The following is a 14,976-nucleotide window of genomic DNA, read 5'->3' as shown; positions in this document are numbered from 1 at the left end:
TCTTTGAGGGGAAGACAAGTTGGTAAGACGATGTTTTATTGCATCACAAATCCCTAACGGGATGTATGCCGGTTTCCTCACACATCCTGCTAGCTCCATGGGTAGGGATTGGATGCGCATCAAAAACTGTAGGCCTTGTAAAATGGGGTAGTTCTGATCTGGTGTAGCAAAGAAGTAAAGCCCTCTTTCCCCAATACCATTCTTATCAATCACCTCATGCACATCTGCCCCTGCTCTATTTGTTTGAAAAGGGAACTGTTATGTACTGAAGTTCTCACCCTGGGCCAGCAGGGGGATACTGCAGATAGTTTTCACTCAGGTCCACATATGCAAATAAGGGATTGAAAGTGATGTTCAGTGATTGGATAGTTACAGAAAATGGTTACTGTTGTGTTCTAGTGGAGCTCTATATAAGCAGGCTGGCTGAACCTTTCTGTTCAGTTCTGTTCTGGCCTGTGAATAAACAAGAGCTGTTTGAAGAATCACTGTGTCATCTGATATGTTCACCCGCAACTTAACAGGAACAGTAGACCATGTGCTTACCAGGAAGTAGACAAAGAAAATATTCTTCAGCTCAGGATCTCAATCCAGTGCCATCCACCAAAAAATACTCAACTCGGGGGCCCATAACCCTTTGTGGGAATGTTGTGGATAGTAGGAGAGGATATATTGATTAAATATTATCCTTCCTCACTCACGCTCGTGAGTCATGTAGCAGAGCCCATTCCCCTCCATACAGCAGGAAGCTAGTTTGCAGATTTGTTTGAATCTCTTTAGATAAGCAATGCAGTCTGGCTTGCCCAGATTGAATTTTGTTCCTGGTAAGTCCCCTTTGTTCCCTCTTAAAAAGAATAAAGACACAACAATCTTCCTTAGATAGCAACAAGAAGTTTACTTACATTCAGTTCACAGTATGATCCCTGAAAGCAGGCTTTGGCTTGTAGTTACAGTTAGAGAGAAAGGTGTAGATTCATCCCGTATGGGGATTTATCCCATGTGCTGCTGGCTGAGAGCCAGCAGTGCAGCCCAAGAGAAGAAGGAGTCAAGAGAGAAAGATGGCGCCAGTCAGGTGTAACAGGAAGTTATACTAGCTGGAGTAACATCCCCCTGTCCATGTCTATTCTAGGGAAACAAGGAATGTTGTATTTGACTGCTCCAATGGATTGCATACCACAAATTCTACAACAGCAAACTGTGACAAACTGTGTTGTGTGATTTAGTTCATGTGCTACCTGGATGAGTTCAACCCCACACTTTATCTACCTAAATTTATCATGCGTATGATGGGTGATGTTCTGATGCCCCCCCCCCACCCCCGTAAGTAACCACTAAGGCTAATGAATGGTGCACTTGTATAGCTCCTGATATATTTGTTACTGCAAACTTGATACAAGATGCAGGCAAACTACATTACATTTCCATCCTATTTTCCAAGAATCATCCTTCCGAGGCTCTTCTAGCCTCCATCTCCTCCCCCATTTTATCTTCACAATAACCAGTGAGGTACTGTAGATCAATCTGAGAAATAGATTCTGGCCCAAGTAAATTTCATTTAGGGTGGTAGTGCCAAAAAATGAAGAAGGCAAAGGAAGGCACAGATCTGCACAAAATATGTGGACTGATTTAAATGGATAGATGAAAATTTAGAAATAAGCACTTTAATTGAAATGGAAACACAGTAAATCTTACCAAATGGGAAGACCGATCAAGTTACCAGGGTCCTGCTCTCCTTTCTTGCTTTAAAAATATATATCTTAAAACCAAACTTGGAGCCAGTAGCCCTTCAAAAAGAGAAGATGCCTTCAAATAAAGGAGTGTCCTCTGGTAGCCTTTGAAACAGACGTCTGTCTCTGTAAAGTAGGCCACCCTGATTTTGTGACTGAGTGGAGATGTGAACTCAGGTTTCCCTGGTTCTGGTTTGAAAGTCTTAACTACTGCACTAAGCTATCTCTTCTAAATACGATACTTGAATGTGAAACAAAGGGATTTTATTTAAACTGTACAGCCCTTTCAGTTATATATAAAATGGCTCCTGCTCTATGTTTCTTTCTCTGCCTTGCTTGCTGTTTCCCACAATTGCTCCCTTAACACTTTTGCTCTTAACTTAAGTCACTACCATTGCTCCTCCTCTCTGTGACACTGTTATTGTGTGGATTAATCTGTGAAGTACCATATAAGATGTAGCAGGAGTTTTGACTTGATGACATTTTGATTTCTTTCCAGCATGATGATTCTCAAGACAGGTGTATTGCTTGTTTCAAAGGGGAGATTCTATCACTGTTTTGAATATATGCAAGTTCTGCAGCAGCATTGTGGCTATGGAGAGCAAACCAAAACTTGATCTTAGCCAGGAGCCAGACCTAAAAGGAAACTATTTTCACTTTAGTGCCAAGATTAATCTTTGTAACTTTTTTAAAAATTTGAAAAAATCTCTATACAGTGGTGCCTCGCAAGACGAAATTAATTCGTTCTGCGAGTTTTTTCGTTCTACGAGTTTTTTCGTCTTGCGAAGCACCAATGTGTATTGACAGTTTCCTGTAGGAATGCATTGGCGGTTTTAAAAAAAAGGCGCAAGACGTTTCGTCTTGCGAAGCAAGCCCACAGGGAAATCCATCTTGCGAAGCACCTCAGAAAATGAAAAACGCTTTCGTCTTGCGAGTTTTTTGTCTTCCGAGGCATTCGTCTTGCAAGGTACCACTGTACTGTCAACATTAAGTAGGGAGGGGGGTGGATATCATGATGGTGAACAACATAAAATCTACCATAAAACTAAATGCATAAAACCAAATACAAAATACATCACAAATCAATTGATCAGATTAATACATCAGCATAGCTCTATCGCCTCTTGGGGAAAGCCTGTGTGTGACTCAGCCAGGGTGAATTTAAGGAGGTGTCTAAATGTCAGTATTGTAGATGCCTGCCTGATGTTAATTGGAAGTGCAGGTGCCACCACCCTAAAGGCCCTAGTGCAGAGGTCGGCAACCTAAGGCCCATGGGCTGGAAGTGGCCCATGAGGGTCACTTAACCGGCCCATGAACTGCCCCCGAACCGAGCTGCCTGCTTGGTGAGTCCCTGCGTGCTGCGTTAAACCGGCGCAGCGAGGCGCAGGGACTCTCTTCCACTGCTCCGGAAATCACATCTGCGCATGCCCAGGCACTGGAAATCATATCTGTGCATGTCTGCAGCACCAGAAATAGCTTCTGCGCATGCCCAGTCGCCAAAAAATGCTTCTGTGCAGGTATGATTTTCGGCATCTGAGCATGCGTAGAAGCTATTTCCGGCGCCGTGGACATGCACAGACGTGATTTCTGGTGTCGTGCTGCACCAGTCCGGCCCACAGAAGATCTCCATGGGAGTGATCCAGCCCATGCCCTGTAAGCCTTGCCGACCCCTGCCTTAGTGTTTGAGGGTATAAGATGAAAGTGAACTATTAAGAATGTATATCCCAAGGACTGGGCAGGAGTATTCAAGGTGAAGCGTACTTGGAGGTAATCTGGTCCCAAGTTATTCAGGGCCTTATATACCACCACCGAGAACTTTAATTTAGTCCTGTTGCATATCAGCAGCCAGTGCAGTTATTTCAGCATGCTGCTGATAGGGCACCCCTCCTTCGACAGTCTTGCTGCTGGATTCTGCACCAGCTGCAACTTCTGGACCAACCTTCAGGGAAGCCCCAGATAGAGTTGAAATAATCCAGTCTGGGCTATCCTGACCCAAGAATGGTCATTACGGTTGCACCAGCTGAAGCTGGGAGATGCTCCTAGCCACTTGGGCCTCCTGTGACAAAGATGGGTTTTGGAATGCCACAAAGGTATGTACTTGCTCCTTCAGAGAGTGCAACCCCATGCAGAACAGGCAACTGGGTTATTTCATAGACCTGGGAACCACTCACACACAGAACTTCTGTCTTTTGCCAGGATTCAAGTTCATTATTGGTCCTCATCCAGCCCACTACTGCACGCAGCCCAGTTCCTGGATGACTATACTTGATTCAGATGTTATGAAGAAATAGAGTTGGGTTTCATCACTGATAACACCATGCTCCAAAACCTCTAGTGACCAGCTCCCAACAGCTTCATATAGATTAAGGATTTCTAAACTGTGGTCCTTCAGATGTTGCTGAAGTAAAACATCACTGGGATTAAGAAATGGATCCTTATTGACCAAGGGGCAGCGTGATTATCTCTTTCTAATTGCCCAAATACTGCCAGCTTGATTAATTTCCTATTTGCATCTTCCGACACCCATTAAATGTGCTATACTCTCTTGAGAGCATTTCCCTACCTGCCTTTCTGGGTAATGCTTTGAATTAAAAGAAAGGCTGTTAATAATTTAATAACAGAAAGACAATTTGAAATTAATAATATCAGGGTGTGAAAATATAGAGCCTTATTCTAGTTAAAATAACCAGGCAGAATGAATACACATTGGGAGAGATAGGCAGCAGCAGAGCAAATATCTATCAAGGCAGAGGTTCTACTGAAAAGTAAGTTGCTCAGACTGAGGACCAAGACCACAGACAACAGATATATAAGGTCAGGTGGGACTGTCTTTAGTCACCCAACCCTAGAAGGCCTGCCTGAGAGCCCCAGACACCTGTAGCAGTGACACTGCAAGGCTACCACTTTCCCCTTCCTGAAAGCTTCAAGGTATTATATGGCTCCTTTGCCCTACTATAGGAGATCTCTGTGGTCTAAACCACTGAGTCTCTTGGGCTTGCTAATTGGAAGGTTGGCAGTCCAAATCAGGGTGATAGGGTGAGCTCCTGTTCCTCTGTCCCAGCTTCTGCCAACCTAGCAGTTCAAAAGCATACCAGTGCAAGTAGATAAATAGGTACCACTGCAGTGGGAAGGTAAATGGCGTTTCCGTGTGCTCTGGCTTCCATCACGGTGTTCCTTTGTGCCAGAAGCAGTTTAGTCATGCTGGCCACGTGACCCAGAAAGCTGTCTGTGGACAAACGCCGGCTCCCACAGGCTGAAAAGCGAGATGAGTGCCACACCCCATAGTTGCCTTTGACTGGACTTAACCATCCAGGGGTCATTTACCTTTACCTCTGCAGTGAAAGAACTTGAACATTAAATTCTGTATCTGCTGAACTCATTCTGCAGCCAGATTCTTATTTCTAAAAGTCCGGGTCCTCTGAGCACTGCAAATGGGACAGCTCAGAATTCTCTACCTATAGTAATGGAATCTGCAGACGCTTGATAAACTTGAAGAGACCATAACAAAAGAGCTCAGTGCTGTGATGCAGGCTATATTAGGGGCTTCCTCGTGGATGGTGTGAGCTGTCTGATGTTGGTTTACGACAGATCAGGTATTGATCAGTGCTTAACTAAGTTCATGCAGCTCTGTGCTGCCTGCTGAGTAGCTAAGCTAAGCATTTCCGTGAGATCAAAGCACATATCTTCAAATATCATAACTTCTGTTTTGCAAAAGCAGCTCTACTGATCACCCGTATATCATAAAGCCAGTTTAAAACAGAATCAGCACTCTGCCTTGGGGGCAAATAAGTAAGCGAGCATTGAAGAGACTTATATATATCTCTAGTTAGACCACAGAGTGAATCCTTCTCCATATTTGGGGACCTAACCTATTTGGTGAAGGAAAACCAAATGGAGATGAGGAGCATCCAGTTCTGGCAAAACCATCCCTAGAGGTTGAATGTGAAAATGGTTATGATCCTCCAAGTGGGGGGAGGGGCAGGTAGAACTAGATACTGGAAGCACACGGACGCAGATAGCCATTCAAAGAAGCCAAACCACCAGAGGCTAAAACACATGTGGAAAGAGACACCATGTACAGGTGCTAGACACCTCCAAGCCAAGATGGCTGAGCTTTAGAGCTTGGTGTTGAAGGAGAGCATAGTAGACATAACAGAAACCAGGTGAAATTGAAAGAACTGGTGAGACACAGTTATCTCTGGATACAAACTCTATAGGAAGGACAGGTATTCCCATACTTCTATCCTTGGGTCTAGTTTGACCTTGAGATAAATGTGTGTTAACTTTGGGCCAGGGAACACAAGGCTGTACTTGCAGTGTTATCTTGGTTTTCGTCCCCATTTAAGGACAGCATTCCTCACTTGTCACATTTGGAAGAGTTTCAAAAGCAGCTTGTGATGCAGAGCGGCAACTGCTCCTAGGGAAATAAAAGAGTTAAAGATCTCATATGCAAAGCCCTTATATTTGCATAAATGAGCTCTTGGGGTGTCGAATGTATGCAGCAATTCAGTAAACTCATATTTGCTTAACTTTATACAGGTTAGAAAGTCCCTGTTAACACTGTAATGGGGTGATTTGGCTCACATTTTAAAACTATGATGTGTATATCATGGCATTAGCATCCTCTTCGTTGTTTCAGGATGCACTAACTGAGAAATAAGAAGGAAATGAATATTCTAATTACTGGCTCTGAAATGTACTTAAGTATCAATTTCATGCATTAAAAATATAAATAAATCATAAATAATATTTTGTGGCTTTTTTGGCTTCTTAACGTTTGTTTTTACCATTCACAAAGGCCTTTTCATTTCACATTTGAGAAATTGTCTCTTGATTCCATTTCCTCTTCTAATTACAATCCCATTTCCTTGCAAAAAGCATCCCCATGTTTCTACTCATCTCTCTAGTTGTAATCTTCATAATTGTGCCCCATCCCATTTTCAATTTGGCACTGCCCAGACTTCTGAGCTCCATGTGGTTCACAATAACCTTTTATTTTCTGCCAACCTCTTTCTTTCCCCCTTGTCTTTCAGGATTTTGGTGCTGTATCCATTAATTCATTCTTCCTAAACCTATTTTGGTGGCTCCTCTCCCTTTCTTTCTGATTTTGGCTTGCTTTGGTGGTTAAGAAGTTATCCTTTCACGGGATCTCTAGAGGGTATTATTTTCCCTGTACATTTCCCACTTGCAATCAAGCATCCAGATAGACAAGACAGGGAAAACCACCTGAGAGAAATCCACTTGAAGGCAGACTGAAAATTTCAGGTGCATCTGGTCACTAGGGCAAGGTGGGGAAGACCCTGCCATTGTTGTTGTTTTTTCTGCACCCAAAGTTAAGAGTACAGCAGATATGTGTTTCATAGAGTCATCTTCATACAATTTCTATCATTCAGAGATTCCCAGGAGTCCTTTCTGTCCATCTCTCTTGGTATAAGTAGAACCAAAACATCACAGGTACACCTAAGCACTTGAAACTGAATCTTAGAAATGTAAATTTTCTAGGTGTCCAACTTTTCTCAGAAGTGGATGTTCCTTCAATGTCTGGTGACTGTGTCTGAGAATTGCTTAGGTGTCCACTTTATCTCTGCAAGGGAGGAGGATGGGGAGAAAATCAGAAGAAGTTGACTTAGTCTCCGGTGACCCTCTGGCTCCGCCTCCTATTAGCTGTGCTGTCCACTACTTCACCAGCTCCAGTAGTTACCAGCTACCACTGTAATGCTCAAACTTTACCTCCTTACCAGGACCATCCAGATAACAAGATGAGAATGGCAAAAACACTGCTTTTGAAAAGCAGACAAGCCATGGCAGCGGCATAATGGAATCTGATCTCCTCTAAAAAGGAGGATAGACAGAGTTGACACATGACAGGTGTCATTTTGCTATTCCACAATTGCACCATAGATTACTTTTATGCAATATCGAGCTAGGAGAAAGACAATAACAGTGGGTGGGGCAAATCCACTGGCGTTATTAGAATTTAGGTTTTCCACTGACTCACTGGAATCTGAAAGAAGATATATAGAGCTGGGCATCACATGACAGTGTACCAGAAATCTCTGGCCATTTCAAATGGATTTTAAATAGCATGGGATACAAGATGGAACCCTTTCAACCCTCATCAAAGCTATGGATTAGAGAGCATCAGTCTCCTGGCTGTAATCCTACATACGCTCACCTAGAAGTAAAACACTAATGGCAAAGCCCCATTTATCTAGCTGGAAAAGCCTGTTGGAACACAAATGTCTCCAGCTGTTTCCAGAAGGTGCTGGCAGCAGGCACCCAGCATATGTTAACAAGAATGCTATTCCACAGAACAGGGGCAGCCAGATTAAAAGACTTGGTCCCAGTTACTGTGGAGTGCACTTCTGCAGACCGAGCCATCTAGTTGGCTCAGTCAGTGGAGCATGAGACTCTTAATCTCAGGATTGTGGGTGTAGGCCCCACAACGGGAGGGAGTTGGACTAGATGCCTCCCATGTTCCCTTTCAACTCTTCAATTCTATGATCCTATGATCTACTGGGTATGTAAGGGATAAGGTGGTCTCTCAAATAACCTGATTCTGAATTGTATGCATGTTAGTACCAGTACATTGAACTTGGCCTGGTAGCAGATTGGCAGCTGGTGCAAATCCAGCAAGGGAGGTGTTGTATGCTGGTGGCAGATGGCCCCCACAAGCAATCTAGCCACCGTGTTCTGTACCAGCTGCAGCCTCCAGAGCAACCCAAGAGTAGTCCCACATGAGTGAAACAAGACACCATAAAACAATTTCTGCCCCCGCCCCCCACAAACCTTATCCTAGCCAAGATACTATAGAAAAAAGAAGTCATTTCCCCCCAACTTTCTCCCTCATCCAACAGATTGTAGAAACTTTCTGTTACATACTTTCTACTATTTTTCTAAGCTTATACATTTTATTTCTCTAAGGTTACACATTTTTGAGAGTAAGTGTGGAAGCTAAGCTGTCTCTAGAGAGTCCCCATAAATACTACCTCTCTCTACAAGGTTTTCAACCTCCCAAAAATTGATGGGGAAAGCTGTAAGTGCAGATTATTAATACAGTCCACCCTGAAAGCATGTATACTAAAACAACAGTAACAAATAAGGTAGCTCTCAGTTATGACCCTGCTATTTCTCAAGGTCAAGTTTCTGCAGGTTTCCATCTCTAAATTTCAGCACAGATCACCTCTGTATCCCTATGGCCATTGTTTCTCAACAAAACCACCTGCCATCACCTTCCTGCCATGTGCCACAGAGCAAGACCTTCCACACACAAAATCCACAACTACTTCAAATTATTTTAGAGCATTTCAGCTGCATTCAGAAATGGTCTTTATTGCATTCATTTTACAGGATATAATCATAGCGCATCTGTCCTCATTTCTAATATTCCTTTTACCTGATGCATTACGGAACTATGGTTTTTTGATCAATATACTGCAATGTCACGCTAAATTTCATTCACACGAGTGGGCATGGTGTGATTAAGGTCACTGGATAAGTCACCACTTCCCCGTCCTTTCTGTGCATATGGGCTTCTGTTCCCCTACGATTCACCATGCAGTATGCCAAAATAACACCCCAAATTTCATTATGTGAATGATGGGAGCATGATCTATGAAAGCCACAGGAAAATTACAATGTAAAGCTCTCACAATATTCCAAGCTTCCAGGGTTGCAAGTGGATGTTTTTTCTGTTAAGAATTAACACAGAAATGAGTGCTAAACTTCTGCTAAATTCCACTAGCTTTCCAGAAGTGGAATTTACATCATGCAAAATATTGCACAAAATGCAAAAATTAGCAGGTAAGGAAACACTGGGGAAATTGAATAATATGCTGTCTGAATGCAGCCTTAGGGCACAACCATGCTACAAAAAGCAGAAGCTGTGGCTGGAAGACAACCAAACAGGCTGATCTTATGGTCTTGCCATACTGACCTTGCTATAGTATGCCTTTTCATTCTGCCTGTTGTGCCTTCCAATTCGAGACAGCTTATTGCCAGCATATTGGACTTGGCTAGCCTGTGTACACTCAGCAAAGTTAATACCACCGCAATAGCTGATGAAACAAAAAGCTGCAGCAACACCGATGATCCAGCAGTGTCCACAGCAACACCACTGGCACTCACCAGTTGCAACAATATGCTCTGATGCCCCCATATTACCTATTCATGGAAGTTACAGTACCAATCAAAATGAATTCCTGATCTCCTGCATGATGTCATACAGGGGTGCCAACTTGAATAAAATATTGATCACATAATTGATCACAAGCAGTGGCACACGCACACCATTTGAATGGCAATGCCCAACAGTTTTGGAGGGGACTAGCCCCCTCAAATATTTTACTGGGGAGACAAAGGGACCTCGGCCCATAAGAGTTGGTTCCTATGATGTCATAGAACCAAAAACACCAGGAGAGAAAGATCACCAGAACCTGCAGTGCTCCCTTGGAAGATTACTCTAGGTAAGGTTTCCTGTTAAACTGCTGCTTTCCTGAGTTGTGTGAACGCTTAACATTTTGTTGTTAAAAATCTATGGGGTTCTATTGATATGTACCACTTCTCAAAGTGGTCTACACTGTTTGAGATAAGGAGAGGGTATAAACCAAGGCTGTCATTATTACGTTTTCATTTACTTCTTCAGTGCTTGTTATTCTTTTAGAGTTGTGATGGAATCGATATTTTAATGGTTAGGAAATTGATATTTTCTATGGTTTTACACTATATTGAATTTGAACTTGGCATATATATATATATATATATATATATATATATTGAGCTGCTTTGTGGAGCATGGTTCTCAAACAGTGGACTATAAATCATTTAAATAAATAAAATAAATGTTAAGTTACACAGACCAGAAACAGACAGATCTGCGCATCCTGACTTGTGAAGGGCAAAAGCTGCTGGGATAGGATTTTGAATGGTTAGTGGGGAAAGGGTTAACAACCCTTCTCCCATCATTTATCCACTCAAAATCACAGCCTCGGAAAGCTCCTTTTCCTATTAAAAAGTCAGGACTCATTACACATATTTGCATGTAATCTCTAGCTTGCCCCTGTTTAACTTCAATTGCTTTTTTATGCACGAGGCTAACAATGGAAAACTTTTAAACAGTATTGTGACAACAAATTAACCTAACCAGTTTGGACATATGTTTAAAAGGAAGGCCACCATGCAATTAATTAGCATTTCTCTGCCTGCCTTCTCCTCCCATGAAAACAAACAAGAGACTGGTGGAGCAAAGGATCCACAAATTGATGCATCCTCTGACCTTCTATTTTTTTACATTTGTTTCTGTTCTTTCAAATAAATGAAACAATTAAATCTAGAAACAAGAAGTACATAGAGTGTGTCTCTCTTTACAGGTCACCTATGTTTGCTTCACTGTTCTCATACATCAAGCGTCAGAGAATCGCAATGCCCCCAAAACAATCATAGCAAGAGCTCTCTCCAAGAAGCAGCCTGGGATACCGGTGGCTGAAAGGAGGTTCTTCTGCTGTTTCCATAAGTCAGCCAAGGATATATTTGGATTCCTGCTTGGCTCACTGTTCGGTGCAGGCCTCCTCTGTACTTCTACGGTGTGTCCACATCTAAAGAATTTAACAATCCAGTCACACTGATGCAGAAACTTTGTTGGCTTTCTTGCAGCAGATTATTATTTTTTAAACATTTTTTATTAGATTTTACAATTTTTAACAATAGTTTGAAAAAATCACATAACATAAAAAATAGAAAACAATTCCCCAGAACCTCCCCCCCCCCCGGCTTCCCTCAACTCCCTCTTCTGGTTTTTAACATATTGACTTTCCCTGCTTCTTATATTATATCTTCATATTGCATTCTTAATATCCAATAACGTTATTCTCTTATCATTGTAATAATTTCTTAAAAGTAGCTATATTTACTTTATATATTGTAAGTGTTTACTCAAACCCTGCTAGTGAGTCCATTTCTTTACATTGCTTCTGTAAATACCTCTCTGTTGTCTTTATCGCTCAGTCTTTCAGATAATTTTGCCATTTCGGCACACAGTATTCCATCAGTATTTCTTGCCAGTGTTTTTTCGTTGGTATTTCCTCATTTTCCCATCTTTTTCCCATCTTTTCTTGCAGCAGATTAAAATGGCTGCTATCTGTCTGGAAATGGATGCCAAAATGTGTAAGGAGTACTCACTCGCCTTGGAGGCTGGCTGAAGGAAGTCCAGATCAGTGAGATGTAGCTGGCAATTAGGAGGTTGCTTTATATGGAGTCAGATCACCAGTCCATCTAGTTCTGGAGCTGCCCAGAGTGGCTGGGGAATCCCAGCCAGATGGGTGGGGTACAAATAATTATTATTAAATTAGTATTATTATGTATTAAAATATCTATTTCTACATTAACTGGGGTTCTAGATTGAATTTACGACCTTTTGCATGGATTTATGTTTGTCAGCTATAAACAATTTTTTAAAATGTCATAGAACCAGCAACATCACAGAGGTAGAGGAAGCTTCCCAAGGGGGGAAAAAAAAACACACACACACATATATAAGCCTAGATATTTTTGTTAGCGATATGGCATGGGCTGAGTAAAACACTCCTGGCAGACTATTTTGGCACCTTTCCCATCAACAAATTGTGCAGCCAGAGTGCAATGAATGTGGTCAATGGAGCAATCGTTAAACAATATGAAGCAGGCTGCCTGCAGACCATTTAAAGCTAGTTGTGATTAGAGAGCGGGAGGGTTTTAATGATACATACTTCTCATTGGAGGGTATGTATCTACCCTAATCGCCACTTATTTAAGTTAGATTTGCCATTCTCTGCCCAGCTCCTGGTAACTGGCACACAATTTACCCCTTAAAAAAATATTAGCTATTAAAACGGTATTACTTTAAACTTTAAAATTAAGGGCAATTTTAAAAGATACCTACAGTGCTTAGTTGCATTATGTCCCATCCCCCTCCCCCAGTATTTTATTCTCAAATAAAATGGCAGTGGCAATGATTAGATAACATGGAGCAGTTACACGAAGGGGAAGCTGTATTGTGAAAGCCGTTAGCAGAGGAAGGCAAGAAAAGGAAACTGGGTATTCTGATGCATCTGGAGACTCAGACAAGCAACTCAGTGTGTTAATATGGAAGCACCACTCCTGAAAGCCTTTCTCTCTTCTCATACCTTAAAACTGGGAAATGCGGAAGAACATTAATTAAAATAATTAATGCAAACAATTATAATTGTGAGGCAGCATGGTGTGGTGGTTAAGAGCGGTAGACTCGTAATCTGGGGAACCGGGTTCGCGTCTCCCCTCCTCCACATGCAGCTGCTGGGTGACCTTGGACTAGTCACACTTCTCCTCACTCACCTCACAGAGTGTTTGTTGTGGGGGAGGAAGGGAAAGGAGAATGTTGGCCACTTTGAGACTCCTTCGGGTAGTGATAAAGCAGGATATCAAATACAAACTCTTCTTCTTCTTCTTCTTTTTCTTCTTCTTCTTCTAATTGAAATCATTTCAATTATTCTATCCACACACCACATTGAATCCACATTTGTTTATGAATTGTTGCTTATATCATGCAACCAATGTTTATTTCATTTCTTTCTTTATTTTAAATATGTCTGTTATGGCAAAGTCCTCCCAAGATTGCGCATGTGCATAATAAAATGAGCTGGGCATGGGGACCAAAAGGGCAGGATATCAAAATTAATAGAAATAAATGAAATAAGTAATATATAAAAATTGTAACACCTCATTACAATAAAACTAAAACAGGCATCTAAAAGCATTATACTTCTACAAAACCAATTTAGTTTTGTTTGTTTTTTTAATCCAGCAGCAATGTGAAATAGTGGGAAATGCATGGTGCATTATAGGAGCCTTACCCAACCTGGTGCTATCCAGATGTTTTGGACTACAACTTCCTCCATCTCTGACCATTGACTATGCTGGCTGGGGCTGATGGGAGTTGTAGTCCAAAACTCATGGAGGCTGTGGTAGGCATAATGGGAGGGAAATAAAGGTCTTTGTCTAAACTTTAACTGCTGGGAGAGAGCAAGGATAAGGAATTGGAGCAAAGGGAAGGTGTATCAATGTTTTAGAGGAGTCACCAGCAGCTTCTGCAGCAAAGAAATATTTGAAGAATGTAAGAGGAGAAGGGGGTCAATGGCGATGCTGACACCACAAAGAGGAGGACAGGGTGTACTGGGCAGGGATTTCTTTTAGCCAGGGTACAAGGGTTCCAACAACGATAGGAGCATTGGCCAGCAAGGAGGTACATTGGCAGGAATGAGCCAAGTACCCCTAAGTTACAATTACCTGGACTGATTGAGACCATAGGTTAGATGTGATTTCTCCAGGTAAAGACACAGCTGGCAGAACAGGTGAAGTTGGCAAACGACATTCCAGACCACTGCCCTTTGTGGGTATTTAGGAGAATTGGTGGATGGAGGACTCAACATATCCCCCAAGATGAGAACCTGCTTCTTTCAGTGGAGTGTAACCCTATCCAGATGCTTCAACCAACAGTACCTGTATCTTGCTAGGATTAAACTTGAGTTTGATCAGCTTCATGCAATTCAAAGCATGGCCCAAAACACCAGTTCAGAATTTCAGCTGCATTCCATCTGTATATTGGAAATAAGAGAGGGTTCACTTCCAAACATATGACAGCCACTGATGATGGAGCTTTGAATCGAGCAATGGAAGGTGGCTCCTAATGCATTTGATATCCATATGTGAAAGTTCTACTAGAATGAAAGAACCCAAGGAAAGCTGAAATGACACAATTAAAATCTCAAGCTACTCATTCAGAATTTATGATTCACATTGTAAGTGCTACCATATGCTTTTCAAGCTGTAGCAAGCACCCTTGTGGTTCTATGGGTAACAAGATCAAGAATAATAAGAGCAAACTTGATCAAAATAAAGAACACCATTATGCAAACAGTATAGATGAACTTACTCATTATGAGAAATATAACCAACTGAGTGGTGGCAAAGGGTTATATACAGTGAAAATTAGCAATGAAACTGTGTGCTGTTTTTTAAATTCTGTTTTCACTGTTACTAAAAGTTGCCTTCTGTCCTTCTGCATGTTCAGATTTGAATTGTGCAGGGTAGCACTAAAAAGAAATTCACTCCATCAGAATCTCAACATTCTTAGGGCTATACTCATGTATGCAGATACATTTAGTATGAAAGGAATTTCACCTAAATTCCCACTTTTCTTACCTTTGCTGTTTCCACCTGCTCAATTAGGATCACATAACAT

General features: G+C 41.8%; 1 long non-coding RNA gene across 1 annotated transcript; it reads right to left on the bottom strand.

The window, feature by feature from the left end:
- Positions 1-6,040: 6,040 nt before the first annotated feature.
- On the bottom strand, positions 6,041-14,949 carry LOC310674726. The gene is made up of 3 exons (XR_014509741.1): positions 14,937-14,949; positions 14,235-14,329; positions 6,041-6,141 (listed from the first exon to the last, which is right to left on the bottom strand). It is a non-coding gene; the product is annotated as an uncharacterized lncRNA (long non-coding RNA).
- Between the last annotated feature and the right edge of the window lie 27 nt (positions 14,950-14,976).

Source organism: Podarcis tiliguerta (genome assembly GCF_965153285.1).
Source record: "Podarcis tiliguerta genome assembly, chromosome: 3".
Lineage (NCBI taxonomy): Eukaryota > Metazoa > Chordata > Lepidosauria > Squamata > Lacertidae > Podarcis > Podarcis tiliguerta.
This window is presented reverse-complemented; position numbering and strand designations above follow the sequence as displayed.